This window comes from Amblyomma mixtum, chromosome 3 (genome assembly GCF_055824585.1).
Source record: "Amblyomma mixtum isolate Tamu chromosome 3, ASM5582458v1, whole genome shotgun sequence".
Taxonomy (NCBI): domain Eukaryota; kingdom Metazoa; phylum Arthropoda; class Arachnida; order Ixodida; family Ixodidae; genus Amblyomma; species Amblyomma mixtum.
The window spans coordinates 165,830,792-165,846,451 of NC_143014.1; the positions used below are offsets into that span (position 1 = coordinate 165,830,792).

Genomic DNA, 15,660 nt, shown 5'->3' on the forward strand with positions numbered 1-15,660 from the left:
CTTCAAGTTTGTTAGCAACTGATGTATTTCTGAGAAACAAATTAAAATTTTTCAAATTTCTACATTCTGTATTACAGTGGACACGCCGAGAATTGAAGAGTTAAATATGTTAAAATATATATATATATTTTTGCCACGTTTGGCCCATTATCAGAAAAACAAGAAGCGATAGAAGGCTGATTTTTTTTTCCAGCTCAGTATGCACAGACGCGGGTACTGAGAGCTCTGCTGACCGTCTAAGGGCATATTAACGGCCGCGGAACTGGTGCCTCACGGCACACATCGCAGCTTAGATAATTTATGCCATTTTTCGATCAAGATTACGTTTTTGTCATTTATGCAAAACACATTTTGTGGAACATAACGGCAAACTTTAATCTTGAAGAAAAACTTCAGGCAAGAATAAACGAATGCCATTTCTGCGGTGTAGTAGAGTGGCGGCATGAAAAGATACTATTTTCGGCTTCCATTGCACTATGACCTCATTTAGCCAGCTTACAATCAAACGTCCGATTTCAGCTCGAAATGGCAGTGGTCCAGGCGCAAACACTGCCATATATAGCTCAATCGTGTTTCTTGCAGCTCTCTCCCCTTTTAGAATGGGAAGGGGAAGCGTTCTCGAAAAATAGGTAAAAATGAAGCTGCTGCAGATATACGCGGGTGAACATGTTCTTCCACCCTTTAAAAGAAGCTAACAACTGAACCTGTATGCAGACGTCTCGCATAGAACCACACAGAATTTTTTAATTATTTGTGCTCAAATCTTCTTACAGGGAATACTGTTGCTCGTACTGAGAGCAATCAAATCGCATCCCTTCCGTCAATGTGAATATCGTCTGGCTGATTTTTCCGACCTTTCATTGGAGCACACAACATTAAAAAAAAAAGAAACTTCAACGTGCCTACCCGCTACCACCAGCATTTCAGTGCCCTCAAATGCTTTGAAGGAACGCGCGAATTCTCCCGCCCGCACCGGGCGACGAAACAGGGTGTCGGTGGCTGCGCTGGATACGGATACTGGTGAGGGCCAAGCCATACCGTTTTGTCACAACGATGAATCTGTTGCCGAGGGAACGCCGCGGCGTGCGACCGCAATAATCCACTGGATGCCGCAATTGAAGCACCTTTCACGTTTTATTTTTTTTTTATCGTCAGGGAACCCGCCGGAAAGGTGGAGACGACAGCGCGATGGGGGGTGATAAATAGTGACAACGCCTTTTTTATTGCAGCTGATAGTGTGCAGCTGTGCATGTAGCCTTTTCTGCCGCTGTTTCATTCTTCCAGGATCGACATCCAGGGTCTTTAATCTGTAATGGCTCATTCAGTCTTGCATTTCATTCGGCCATGACATCAATGTCACGAAAGCAACAGCAGGTAGGAAAGTAAATTACTAACCACAGCCACAGCCGGCAGCCGCACCCGGACCGGTTGAGTCACACGGACTAAGTTTCTTTGCCGAGACTGTATAGCGGCGATAAAGCTCGTTGGGCGTGTCAGACGTGTCGTCGTTCTTCGCCACTCGTCGGCGGGGTGCCCCAGGCCGAGGAATGACCCAGTAAGAATCCACTTTGCGATACCAGAACACACGGGAATGTTTCTTGGCCTCGGCATAGCGAACGGCGATAGAAGATAAGCGGCACAGATATTTCACAGTGGGCAAGCAGGAACTCCAGCGGCAAGTGGTACGCCAGACACCGCAACTATGGGCGCATTTGTTTTTCAGTCCCGGACTGTCCGGGACTACTTGCGGACTCGAGTCCGGTATTTGTTTTTCTCGGGCAGCCCGAAAGCTCCGCCCACCTGCCTGCATCGCCATAGCAACGCGTTCGTTTTTAGCCTATGGCAGTCCGCGGGCTGCTGAGAAGGCAGCAGACGACAGCTGCGCGCCGCGCTGGCAGCCATATTGAGTTAGACTCCGTGTGCATTTTGAGTACTTTACGTGTTCCTGGAGGTCGATATCATGCGTTAAACCTTCAAATGAGCTCCGTAGCTGCTCTCTGAGCCATCGCAAGACTTTTTGTTCTTACATCTTCGTTTATTTTCTTGAAATCCACCGCACACGGACGCGCGTTCGAAGCTGCGAGCGCGTATTGTTTGCTCGTGTCGTCAAGAGGTTCTCGTTCGCTTGTTTTGCGACATGCTGTCTGTACGCTTACCTGAAAGCATCGCAGGTGAACCACTCGTATACTGGAGCAGCTATAGAGCTTGTTGTCAACATTTTTGCGAAGGCTTTCGTCTATCTGCCTATCCGCAACGAGTTGGGCTACTTTGTGCGAACTTCGCCGCAAGCAGTAGCGGCGAGCATACCTCCGAAGCTGAGTTTTGTAATGCACCTACGCTAAGCTGACAGTACAGTCTTTAAATCAACTCAGTATCATGATCGAGCGCACGGCGTTGCTTCGGCGTTGCTTCGGCGTCGTGGTGGCCGTGGCTTGCATCGTCTGCTAGCAGATGACAGCGTCCTTGTACGGTAACCGAGGGGGAGCCCGGCTCTGGCGGCGAGTTCGAAAGCAGCCTATGGCATGCCTATGGCAAGTAGGTCATGTGACCATGACGCTTTTCCTGTCCGAGCGGAAGCCGAGACCTGCCAGCAAGTAGTCCGGGACTGGAAAAACAAATGCGGCCTATGACACACTGGCAGAAACTGGTAGCCTCAGGAAAGTATACGCCAGTGCAGTATACGGGTGTCAGCCTAGGAAGCAACGAAAACAGCTATTCCGGCTTTCTTGGAAGCTCATTTCCCATGCAAGCGCGCGTGACGTCAAAACCCACACCAGAGTTACGTAGAAAAGCGTTTGGTGAGAGCTCTAGAGAGTATCACGTGCACTGCATGCGCATTTAGAAGACAGGGATTTCCAAACCCGCCTTCCCTACTTGAATTAGATCTCCATAAACAGAAGAGCAATCTGACATCCTGAAAAGCGTAGTCTGGTCAGACGAAGGGAGCTGTTCCCGCACTGTCAAGTCAATCTTCGCAGTGCCCACTAGGAAGGCGCCTCAGCCTCAGGTGCTCTCCGCTACATCGCGTGCGGCTGCGTCTAGTTGCAATACACGCGTACGGTAGAAATGGGCTCTGTGGGTACGAAAGAAATGGCATGAAATTATTGAAGACAGTTGCAGACTGCGAACTGCTGACTGCGTTCTCGCGCCTACACAAGATGTTTCACCTAAAATTCTCAGCAAATTTTAAAACTGAGCATTTTGAGTTACAAGAGCGATTTTTCGGCGTAGCATTGTCTTTGGTCAAATGTTTAGGGGAATCCCCCAAGTGGGAGTAGATTTGTAATAAGGGAGTAATTACTCATTGGCATCCACCCAAGCGCAGCCATACGGCTACAAAGGAAAGCTATACAGCTTTCTTATAAACTTCGCTGTTAGGGAATAATTCGTCCTGGTCCGAGGTTCAAACCCGGGGCCAGCGCTTCATCGGTGCAGTCGTTCTACCCGCTGAGCTAACAGGGAGGGGAAGCTTGCGGTAGGGCCATAGCAATTTTATCAATAGCTCTTTAGTATAGCGTATGCAGACATACGCAAAGGCATAGCGAACGCTATAAAATAGCGTCATTCGTAGTGCGAATGCGTACAACGCTATTTCAAATCAAGGTTTTATGTTCGTTCACGTTACGTACGCTATTTGCCGAATTTAGCGCGCGTGCTCTTGCGTACGCTAGGAAAGATAGCGTCGTCAACATTGTGGCGGCCACCTAGCCCGCTTCCAAGAGAAATTGTCGATGTTATTGGGCTTTTAGGCCTATTCATTGCCTTTAGATGGAACATGTGATATTCGCTTTGCCTCCTCTCGCCGACAGCAGAACGAATGAGTGATAAACTTGTCCTATTTTGGATTCTCTGCAACGATTTCGCTGTTCCTAACCTTAACAAAACACTGCCGGCTGTGGGTTGGCTTGATTTGGATTTTTACGCCAAGGTAGTCATAGCCTGGCCAAAAGTAGCCTTTTCGGCGGACAGCTGGCCCACGAGTGATCGTGGTTTGCCCGTCGCAGTGCTCGTGTTGGTGCTGACATCACTAGCTACATGATACTACTTGGATAAGCTTGGCAAATGCCTTGGCTATGTGCCAAAAATTTTGACACAAAATGTTTTTACCTTATCACACCAGATGGCGCCACTGCGTCCTCGGCTATCGTCCATGCTATCGTCGCGTTCGGGTTGTTGTACGGCAAACTAAAAGTGCTCCTGCAACTACCATGGTAATCTCCCGCTAAATGCTTGCGTATAACGCACGTAAGCACTCATATATGCTATACTAAACGTCTCTAATAACTCTAAGTGGGAGCAGTGTTGGTCAAATGTCCCTGACCATTTGACCAACACTGTTCCCACTGTTCATTTATTTTGAATTGGCTTTGGCCTTGAAAAGGTTTGCTGATCCGGGTTCCCTCTATGTCTACTTTATGTTCTTTTAAGAATGTTTATTAGACTGGCAATGAAACGGTAATAATTGGCCAGCTGCTGCGCCATCCACGCACGTGCGCAGGTTTCTCGGTTTGATATTTTGTTTCCTCGGCCTCCGCAGAGGGAATTTCAGAGAGAATTCCTCAGGAAGCACTTCGCTTCCGAGCTGCAGCCTCTCGGGGAGAGAGAGAAACGCAGAACCGATTGGACCGGGTCACGTGGACGGTTGCCTTAGATGCTCCGATAACGAGCGACATCGCTGCATTTATCTTTTCTTTCAATATCTGCGTCGGCAACAGCGACCATTCATTTTCTACTTCTACTTCTTCCCTTCTTTCTCCCATCGCTGCCCCTCCATTCCTTATCTTTTTATTGCGAAAGCAATACTACGCCAGGTCGAACCGCTCGTTGCGTGATCCGTGGACCCTCCTGCGCCTCGAGGAGCCGCCGCCGCGCCTAACAGATGGTGTGGCGTCAGCCTCTCCGTTGCTATGGCGACGCATGACATCAGCTTGCTCTTTCCACCTCAGCCAGGAGAAACCGGTCGTGCGGCGCTCCTCGAGGAGTCTCACCATGGAAGTCACAGACGAAGAGTCTATATCTGAATCTAGTTGCTCTACTGCTTCTATTGCTTTAATTCGCAACCAACAAGGTTTAACCAGAGCTAAACCGCACAATTTGTTTTTCTCCTGGCTTCTGAGATAGGCGGTCGTGGAAGGGCTTCATCTAAGCAACGGCTCTATGTGGGCTTATGCAATATCCCGCCGTAAAAAAATTATGCTATAGTAGCTTTACGTTCATTTCATGCCTTTCATGTTCATTACTGCTTAAAAATTGAAAGCACAAGGTGCGATTAATTGCTCCGAGATAACATTGCGTGGTAAAGGCGACCTCAGTGTTCCAGCCTTCCACATGTACATACTATTGCAAACCTATATTCATGTTAAGATAGCACGTGGTAAAGGGCAGACCATTTAAATGAAAGCCCTAGCTACAGCGACTGGAAACTTTACAGCTTCTTTCACTGCAGCAAATGACAGTCGCTGGGTCTTGCTTACCTATAGTCCTAAATGCGGAATATTGAACCTATGTAGATCTGCCATTCACCTACCTGTTGCACGTGAGTATTCACCGCTGATGTTGATTTTAAATACTCTCTGAAGCGCGCGTCTACAGTCTGCCACTCGGCTTTCACGGCAGCCGTTTTCAAACGCCAGGTAGCGGTTTCTTCCTTGTCTCTCGTTTACTCTTTTACACCCTCGAGAAACGGAAGACTACTTCACAGGAGGTATTCACCGTCGATAAACAAAGATTATTGTGGAATTTTAAAGCAAACGCGATGCAACCTGCAGGCTGCCTATAGGGGGAGCCCGCCATAACGCTGCAATGCTGCAATATTGGATTACTGGAAGCACGCCTTCTGGGCTGTGAAAATCGCCAATATGCAGTACACGTATAGGCATAGCCGGGAGGAAGTGACATGCTCGGCGGGATGTTGCGCACCAGTGGGCGGCGGGCGCAGAGACCGCCAAGAGAAGCATGATCGCGCTCGGAACAATGATCACAAACGCGCAGCGTGGTACTATCCTGCATATCCGAACATCCAAATCTATCTGAAGCCCACATCGAAGCAAGACGACGTGGGCGTGGACATTCAGCACTGCGTGTTCCGAAGCTGTCGCTGAAATTCATGTTATAGGTGGGAACCTTGCTGTGAGTTGTTTTGTTGGCAGTGATGTCCAACTTGGAATTATTGTTTTACAGCTGTTCGTCCGATCGCGGATGAGAGTGGCTTTCAAGGGGGGCATTACGCTGAGCGGCTGTGGGAACGAAGAATTTCAATGTGCGATCGTGCACAACCGCTGCTCCGTTCAAATTGCAAGACACTCACACCTCAAATCCTCAATCGTGCAGTCTGCTCTCGCTTTGAAGTAATTAATAAATATATTTGTCTACGCAAGCCGTTCGGCTTTGCACGCCCAGTGGCAGATTTTCTCTCCTGGCTGCGCGGGCACGTCACCCTCTTCGCACCGTGTTTTCACCCGCATCCCAGAGGCGAGACATCGCGCTGCTTGGAAAGCGGCAGACGCGTGTAAAAAACCGCACGCGATAAATTCGCAGGCCTCCTTCACTTGTCAGTGCGAGAGCTTCGCGCTGAGACCCGGCCGGTGAAGGAGTTCTTGTGGTTTTGTAGCAGTGCCGACATAACTATACACCGCGTGGCCCCGGGAGCTCTTTTCTTTTGGCCGAAGTGTTGCAGAAAGAAGCGGAATACCACGTGGTTCAAACGGCGACGCGACACTTCCAGAACCTAATAAGCCGATGGAGGTCTTGTAATTTGTTTGATTTAACTTGATCTGGCATCCATCATCCGAGATAGCCACATCGAGACCTTCATGCAGACGCTGCAATTCACGCAGTTTAATCTCACAGAGGCAATCCACATAGCGTTCCCAGCAGCTATAGGGCTTCGTATACAAAACAGAATGCTGGCTAGAAAAAATATCGTTTATTACGTGCTTTAGAGGTATAGTAAGACACAACTTAAAAAAAAAACAGACAAACAGCCACTGGTAACAGTGGGTCATGGCTCTCCAGGACATGTATTACTGCGCTGACCAACCGCAGCCGCAGACAAATTCAGCCTTTTAATATTTGGCTGCGTCAAACAAGCCTGATGGCCGTTTCACATCATGCGGCGCGCACGAAAAACTTCGGTCCAGTCGCAGTGTCGCAGCGGCGCCAGTCGCGACAGCCCTTTCACATGCTTGCGGCGCCTGCGATTTTTGTTGGTGCGGCACGAGCGGCACCGGCATAATTTACCAATAATAAATGTATAACACGCTTAAGTTTTACTTTTTTTATTGAATTAATGTATTTTTATTAAAATATCGAGTACTTTATGCAAAGAAGGTATTCTTAAGTGTTTGCTTTTGCACGCAACTACGATGAGGCTTCCGCTACGTCGTTTCCTGTGATGTCACAACTCTGAATTCTATTGGCTGACGGCCGCTTCGTTCGCAACGATCGCTGCGACTGTGCGGCGTGCGACCAACTGGTTGGAAGCCTGCCACAACCGCTCTGCGACGGGAGCGGCGTGCCCTTCTGTCGCAGTGCGGCTGAAATCGCAGTGCGCTTTGGCAAGAATCGCATCATGTGAAACGGCCATGAGGCGTTACAATGCTCGAGCTTATTATTTCGCCTTGTGATATGCTTCTTATTTCGGTCACAAGAAAAAACTTTAACGACGGGTTGCCTTTTTGTCGCGGAGGAATTCTGTGTGGTGGTCATAAATGTGAGCGGAGCTTCACTGCAGACATATTTTAATGGCCATTGTTCGTCTCGCATTGAATAAAGTGAACAGCGCAACAAGACAGGCACAATATAGCACAAATGCACTACGGCCGCAGACTTCAAAATGTTTAATCATGGAAAACGAAACAAGAGCCAATTTATATTTAGGAACACGTTCGTTCCCGCCGGCCGACTTTCCGCGCTGTTGAACCAACTAGTCCGTAAGCCCTTACGACTTAGTGACATTTTTTTCTGCCCTGAAGTGTACACCGAGTATGAAATCTCAGCAGGAGGCATAGCGTGAAGGAGAGGAAGCGCAAAAAAAGAAAAAAAGCAGAGCACACAAACAGAGAAAAACTATGCCACATGAGCATGTCCCATCACTTTTCCTCTACAGTGTGCTGTCTTTTTTTTTCTTTTGCGCTTCGTCTGCTCCAAGATATGCACCTAGTTACCCTTCAGCTTCTTTAATTAAGGAGGATGCACCTCTCATAAATGTGAACATCATTACCACGGCTGCCTGTCAGTCACGTGTACTGGCGTGCGCTACAGCGAATCATGTGGATGTTTGCGGTCTTGGTTATTTTTGTTTTCTGTGCGTATACAGCTGCGCGGCATGTCACTCACCGGTTCCTTCCGGAGTCAAAATGGCTGCACTCGATGGGCAGGATTCGGGGTCTGGGACCCAGTCTGGTCACTTTGGGGCGAGGCGGCATGAATGCTTGAGACTCCCGATTCGGGCTCGCATCTGGGAATGGCACCGCTCCATTCTCCGTGCCCAAGACAGTGCAGGCTACGTTTTCCGACTATTTTGTACCCCTCCACGCACGTGAACTGGTATGTGCGTGGATTCCTTCGCGTTATTTGGAGGCCTTCCGCATTGCTTGAGATGGGGGGACACCTATAGGAGTCTAGCGCAATGCAGAAAAAAAAGAGAAGAAAGACATAACGGTTAAAAATAAAAGACATAATGGTCTCAGAAACATCACCTCATAAAAGAACTAACTGTGCAGTTCGAGCTTGTTTGTTTGTCATGACAGAAGCGTAAAGCGCACCAAGGGCATGGTGGACACAAGCAAGGCACAAGGGGCACACGAGCGCTGACTCACAAATACTGCTGTAAGTCAGCGCTCGTGGGTCCCTTGTGTCTTCCTTCCTTCTGTCCTCGTACCTTGATGCCGTGCACACTGCGTCATAAAAGGAGCTTTGATTTACATCACTACGAAGATACGCTTCAATTCCACATCTGCTCTCAGTACTCCACTGCTACCGCTATCTGGGGAAAAAAAAGCAAAAAACATTGCACTCGATGGTGAAATTCGAGTGGGGGGTGCCACGACATGCATAGTGATAATGCTAACGAACGAAGAACGTTTTGGCGATAGTTCACACATGGGCTGCTATGAGTGAATTACCGAAAAAAAAAAAAAAGTTGCTTGGCTACCATGTGCAGTATCTGTGTACTTAGAGGGGCACGAGAAACGGTTCTTAACGCGAATATAAGTAGGTTTCACTGTGGAGCGGACAGAGTGCGCAGGGAGCTCAAAAGGAGGAGCCTGAAGCCGCACTCCCACTTCGCGGTGAAGCCTACTTCTTTCCGCATTAGGAGCCAGCTTAAAGTGGCTCTGAAAGAGGCTCTCAAAAAGGTGCGATATTCCTGGGATGTTAAAGGACGCCGCTTCACGAATATACTCTAGCAAGAATTTTTTTAGATGCGCTTTGTATAAGTTGAGTTATCTGTAGTCAAAATTTCTATTTAAGACGGTCCTCGCGCCTTGCCCTCGCGTCTCATCACTTTTGCATAAGCAGAGGTCGGTGCTCCTTGCGCGGGAATTCCCCGGGGAGGGGAGCTTCGTGACCTGGCGGAGCGACGCTGCTGACTGGCCGCCGCCACGGTAGCTGCGTGACGCCTGACAGGATCTAACCAATGGCCATACCTGAACAGAATTACGCAGGTGCGTGCAACGGAACGGAGGAGGGCGAGCATGAAAAAGACTCCGGAAAGGACTCGCGTACTTTCGCGCGCGATTGTGGGTTATCTGCTGCGTGTAGGAGTGTATTGTTTGGCTCAGGCGTTAACGACAATAGAAAACCAGTTTATATACTCTCTTCAGAAGATGTTTCACAGTACCTTTAACCATTTCTCGTGTTCCCATGAAGTATGACACAAAATCTACATATATTGCAAAAATTTAATAAAACAAAGACTAAAAGTCAGCAGTTTTTCGTCGTCGTCTATTTTTTCTTCATCCTTGTATGCGCTTGCGCTAGCACTATGCAGTCTAAGCGAAAACTGACTGCTTGCCACTCTTATCGGCAGAACATGCGCACGTGAACAGGAAACGCGATATCTGAAGCTAATTGATGGATGGAGTGAGCAGCAACGTTGTAGTATTTGGCTGAAAAGGTGGCGCGAGTCGATTCCGACCGAGGGGGTTGTTTTGTGTGGAGAGAGCAAGCTGCAGAAATGACAGAGCCTCGGAGCACCATAAATTAGCACTGTGGCGTCCATCATGCCGGCTGTTTCAGCGAAGGTGACCAAGCATATTTAAATATAGGCTTTTCGAGGTATAGAGATGGAGCCTGCGGCATTGTAATACCAGTACTTGTGAACATAAGAAAATAGGTGAATCCTGTCAACTATTAACCTAGTTAACTGATTTTTAATCAGTCAACTTTTTAACCGCAACATTCCGGGGCAAGGTTGCATTAGAGCTGTGTAGCTGACAGTTAGTACTAGCGATTTCACTTTATAGAATTTCAAAAACGCCATTACCTTCGGCACTGTAGCTTAACAAATTATGGTCTTTGCGTGCGTACTTCAAATATCGCACGTCTTTGGCCCCCAGTGTTTTTTCCAACCCCTGCTGCTACAGGGCGCTTCTCTGCTCGCTGCTCCAGAGCAGACTCGAGAGAGAAGGTCACGTGACGCGTGCGTCACGGACTGCAGCCGTCAAGCGATGGGCGGTGAAGCTGTGCAGGGACACTGAATTACATTACGTGTGTCAATGCGATTGCCCAGAGCCTTGTCCACGAGCGCGGGGATTCCCTACTACGCCCGCCGGTCTTGCTTCTGGCTCCATGACAACTGGATACGCGGAGCCATCTGCGTACGTCTGTACATCTACAAGTGGCCCTTCCGACTGCCGCGGTGCCGACTCGCCCGCCGCGGAGCCGCCAAAGCTGCCGCCGCCGCCGTTGCTCGCCTCCGCTGATCATGTGGGGCTCACGTAACACCCTGCGCTAGCCAATGACTTTCCGGACGATCGAGGCTGGCTTTTTGCTCCGATGATGCTAATTTTTTTTTAGGCACAGAGCTGAAGGTGTTCGCGCATTCGAAATTCTGTAAATGAATGAGGCCATTATTACCTGCGGCCAGCTACATATCTGTAATTGCTATCTGGTATAGTTTAAAAGTTGATTACTAGAAATTTGTTAACGTGGTTATTAAACCGGATTCTCCTGTTTTCTAATGCCCGCCGACACTAGAACTACAACAGTACTAATAATACTAATAGTACTAGTACTAATAGTAATAGTAGTATTAGTAATAGTACTACTAGTACTACAATAGTACGACACTAGTACTACTGGTACTACACTAGTACTACGCGTCAGGCACCCATCGCTATATCTCAAAAAGCTGATTATTAAATTCTGATGCGTGAACATTACATTGCTCATTGTGCGAAAACCCCGTAGTCATCAAAAACCCGTGGTAGAAATGCGGCACTAAAATGACGTCATCACCCCTCCTGGAGCAGCAGGCCGCCGACGTCCCCACCGACATATACCTCAAAGCGCGACTGAGATGTCCACTGACCCAGGGAGCCAGTTATGCGCCTTTCCTTTCCTCAAAATCAGCGGAGTCTGAACCATCCGCCGGTTTTGAGATAAGGAAGGGCGCATAACTCCCTCAATTTGTAGGTGGACGCCACCGCCCACTCACAGCACAACTGAGGTGTCCACTCACTCAGTGAGCCACTTACACTTGCTTTCGCATTTACACATCATAAGAATTGTTTAGGTTCCCACTTAATTTTTCTGGTTCACCTTCGCTGTAACAGCCAGTATACCTTTTGGTGTGGACGTTCATTTCATTATACTGATACGAGCATTTTGATACGAAAAAAATCTGCCACCACGTGTTACACAGACTGCGACAAAATAAGGCGGGCCACGCGACCGCTGGCAGCAACCGGTAAAACTGCACCGCCGCGCCATCTAACGCGGCACTCGTGGTTTGGTCGCCTCCGGCAAACGAGCTGGCCATGTGCAGCACTAAGCGGGAGGGGTCGCTGTTTTTCGGCCCTCAGGGTGTGTGCGCACTTCGGCAGGCAAGACGGGTGATAACGCTTGCGCTGTTAACTTTGCGGTGGTTAGTCAGATAACGAATCTCACCTGTCCCTGCGACAAACCGGCGCAGCATGCATTGTTGCCTCGACTGATTGCTGTTTACCTTGGCTTAAAAAGAACGCCTTATTTACAAATAAGAGCCAGCACTCCGAAAAGGGGGCATTAAGGCGAAAAACGTTATTTTTTTTTTCGAATAGTCACATATTTTATCGAAGCTGCCGCGCGTGAACACGATTCCTCCAGAGTAACGGGATCGCGTCTGGCGAAATTGAACTGCGGTGCGTCACATGTCGTTAACAAAAAATAAGGCCGCTTGTGAGCGACGGTATATACTAGCGTCAGGAGAGTGCGGGGGGGGGGGGGGGGGGGGGGGGCAAGACAGGTATCGGGGAGTGAAGAGCAGTGGAGGGAGTGGGAAGTGTTTAGGTGTTCGATTTGCGTGACTAATTATCTCGATCTCATGCCTGAGAATTCTCAAGACGTTGTGATGGCATCTGCGGGAGGGAGAAAGGGGTGGTCGTTTTCTTAGTGTCAGCCAGTCTACGCTGTAAAATTGGCGTGAAATCTATTAACAGCAGGCGGACGCTGTCAGACATAGGACAGTCTGGAGACAATATATTATCTACTGTTGAGAATCGGGTCCGGAGTGGTTTCCCCGCAAGAGAAAGGACGAGGAGTCAGGGAGGTTGAGCAATAAATCAACAAGACATATCGGTTTACACTAATTACATCGTGTAGCAAATAAAGAAAAAACTGTACATGATGAAACGATACGATGAATGAAATACGAGGGACGAAGCAGTCGGGCGCTCCTAAATAGCCGTTTCGTGTGCAGTTCCATCCTTCGGGGTGTTGAAATTTATCTCAGAGCTGTTGCTGGGGGGAGGGGGGCTTCCTTTCTTTCCCTGACCTTCGCGAACATCCGGCGTGAATCAGACGTGAACACAGTGGTTCTTAGATCCGCCTCGAGCATCCACGAATGGCAGCAGCGCGGTGGTTATCTAAGCAATGCCAAGGGTGGTTCGACCGAACCACAGGTAGACGATCAGGTGACGGCGGGCTCCCGGAGACGGGAGGGGGGTCGTGTCTCCCTAACCCGGCCAGACATGGTGCGTCAGGCATTCGCTGCTCGTTAACTAGCCTGTTCGGAGATTAGCAGACAAAGGAAAGAAAAAGAGGGGCGCGTTGTACATGACGGAAGACAAGTCGCCGAGACCAAGGAGCAAAGAGGACGTTTTTTATTTTATGACATTTTTATTTTTATTTGTGGTGTTTATTAATGGGAGATTAATAGGCTATTTATTTTTAAACATAACTGATTAGAAACTAGAAGAAAAACCAACCACATGCCGCCTGCGTGGATCCGACGCCATGAAATATGATAAAAAACATCTCCTTTCCTCCTTGGTCTCGGTGTCTGCTGCTCTGAGATGGGATGTCGTCGCTGTTTTAAGGCGAAGGCCTTTAATGGCTCATACTCTCTTCCATTAACAAAGCGTGTCAAACGCGTTTAACTCGGGAACTTAAAAGGATAGAAGAAAACCAATGGTTGCTTCAGATAGAGGAGGAAAAAATGAACCTAGAAGCCAAGTTTTGATGACTGTCGATTAATTAGTTAATTAATTATTGGCAAAATGTCGAAATTCCGTCGAAATAGCGCAAACGATGTTATAGCCACGGGGACGGTATTACGTCACATCCACCGGAAGTCGTGACGGCATAGTGTCCTCGGATTTCGCATCTCAGCAGTTTAGTTGCCAAAGTGTCCTCGCAATTTTTTATGTCACTCCTCAGGTGCAGAAATCTCTCGGACGCTTGTGACCAGCGGGTTTTTTCGTAGAAGCGGTCCCCCGTGACTCGCCAGTCGTCGGCTAAGTGGTTCGGGCGTTAAGGCAACCCGGATAGAGGCAGGGTCACAGCGCTTCCTATTCACCACAAAGCGAAGAGCGCACGCTTCATCGCGCGTTGTGCCTCGCCGAATTGCGCCCATGACATGGTGCGCTTAGCGTTGGATATCAACGACTTGCTCGCCGGAAGCGTAGAAACACACACTGCTCAACACCACTCAACACCACAGTGCACCGTTAGAAGCGCGGCAATGCTGTTCTGCCTGTTTTTGACAGCTGTTGCGTACCCCGCCTTATTTTGTGGCCTGTTTTATGTGTATTCTCCTTAGATATCGCAGGTAAACTCCGGTTTCTTGTTACCTTCTCGCACGAATCCAGCACACTTGATGTATGTTGGACTGCTCTAAAAAAAATACCCAGACTCATTTCGGCAACGCACGAATGAGGTGCACAGACCACACTAGGTATGTCCCTGTTATGTGTGAAGAGTGCAGGTAGACGGGAAGAAAGACAGCCTGCCTTATTACGCTGAACGCTGGTCACGCTGAAGGAAACAACACTTCTGAACGTAATTAACTCTACACCCTTAAGCTATTACAAGCCCATGAAGTCTGCCGTTTCCCCAAACTTACCTGGGCACGCCAGGATCTCAAAGAAGATTTGTCGTCCCCACATGTCTGCGTGCCTGAGTGGGGCTTTTTTGATCTCATCGTAAGTCGCCGTACCAGCATGGCTGGGGTACTGCGCAGCCTGACGCATCTCTGCAGTTACCGGGGGTGCCTACGGACCACCGTGTCCACTGATCACGCTTGTTAACGTGATGTGATCAAAGAACAAACATGATATCAATTTGCTCCCTTGGCGTGACGTTGCACGCTCGAGCTACCCCCTCCTGCACCGTTGGCCTCCTGGCATGCCACAGGGACCTTTCACCGCGCTCCCCTCAGCTCCCGCTTCTTCGCTCCCGCGACCTGTGCCGCCATGCTTTGCGGCGCAACGTCGGCAATGATCCGCCGCTGGCGTGTGCCTATTGCGTGTTAATAATTATTTACCGTCGTCATCAGCCTAAGCACATCCACCGCAGGAAAAGGCCCCTGCCATTGAGCTTAAATTATTCCCGTCCTACGCCAACTGTTGCCACCTCATCACATCCACGCAGGCTTCCCCATCTCGTCCGCTCACGTAAATCTGCATCCCCCTGCTACGTTAGAGGAGCGACCAGTATTGTCTAGAGCGGTTCAAGCTACCTAGTGCTTTTCTGCTGAAAAAGATTGACTTCTTGGTACGTCGTCCTCTCAAAGCTATCTTTACCTGCACAAATAGTGAAGTAAGGTGTAAAATGATGTGCATACTTACACTGACCCACCACAGTGATTTGCCGTGAATGATCCCCCGCTGTTACGTGACGGTGGCGGCAGGAGATGCTAGCCCACGTGTTCCAGGTAAGGCTGAATTTCATCCACATGATATTTTCTCCCTCCGAGGTTAAGAAAGCTGTAGGAGAAGCAGGTTTGTTCAAGCATAAGCAATAGTCCACTTAAGAACAAAAATAACAAAGACATGTCAATGAAACCCCCCCCCCCCCCCCCCCCCATTTCAGACAGATATGTACAGTTTAACGTTTTTATAACGAGCTTATGTGACAGTGTTTTCAAGCTTTTTCGTCGTGACCTTATCTTGCGTACTGGTGGCGGGGTGCTGATCGCTGCACGTGATGGTTGAGCTCTTGTATTTTAGATATGACTTC

At 48.8% G+C, this 15,660-nt stretch overlaps 1 long non-coding RNA gene across 1 annotated transcript in view; it reads right to left on the bottom strand.

Annotated features, from left to right (window-relative positions):
- LOC149352614 (uncharacterized) overlaps positions 1-15,362 on the bottom strand; it is a 33,733-nt gene extending 18,371 nt beyond the window's left edge. The window contains exons 1-2 of the long non-coding RNA XR_016290829.1: positions 15,270-15,362; positions 8,338-8,621 (exon numbers count right to left, since the gene is read on the bottom strand). This is a non-coding gene — a long non-coding RNA (uncharacterized LOC149352614). The remainder of the gene's footprint in view (positions 1-8,337; positions 8,622-15,269) is intronic.
- Between the last annotated feature and the right edge of the window lie 298 nt (positions 15,363-15,660).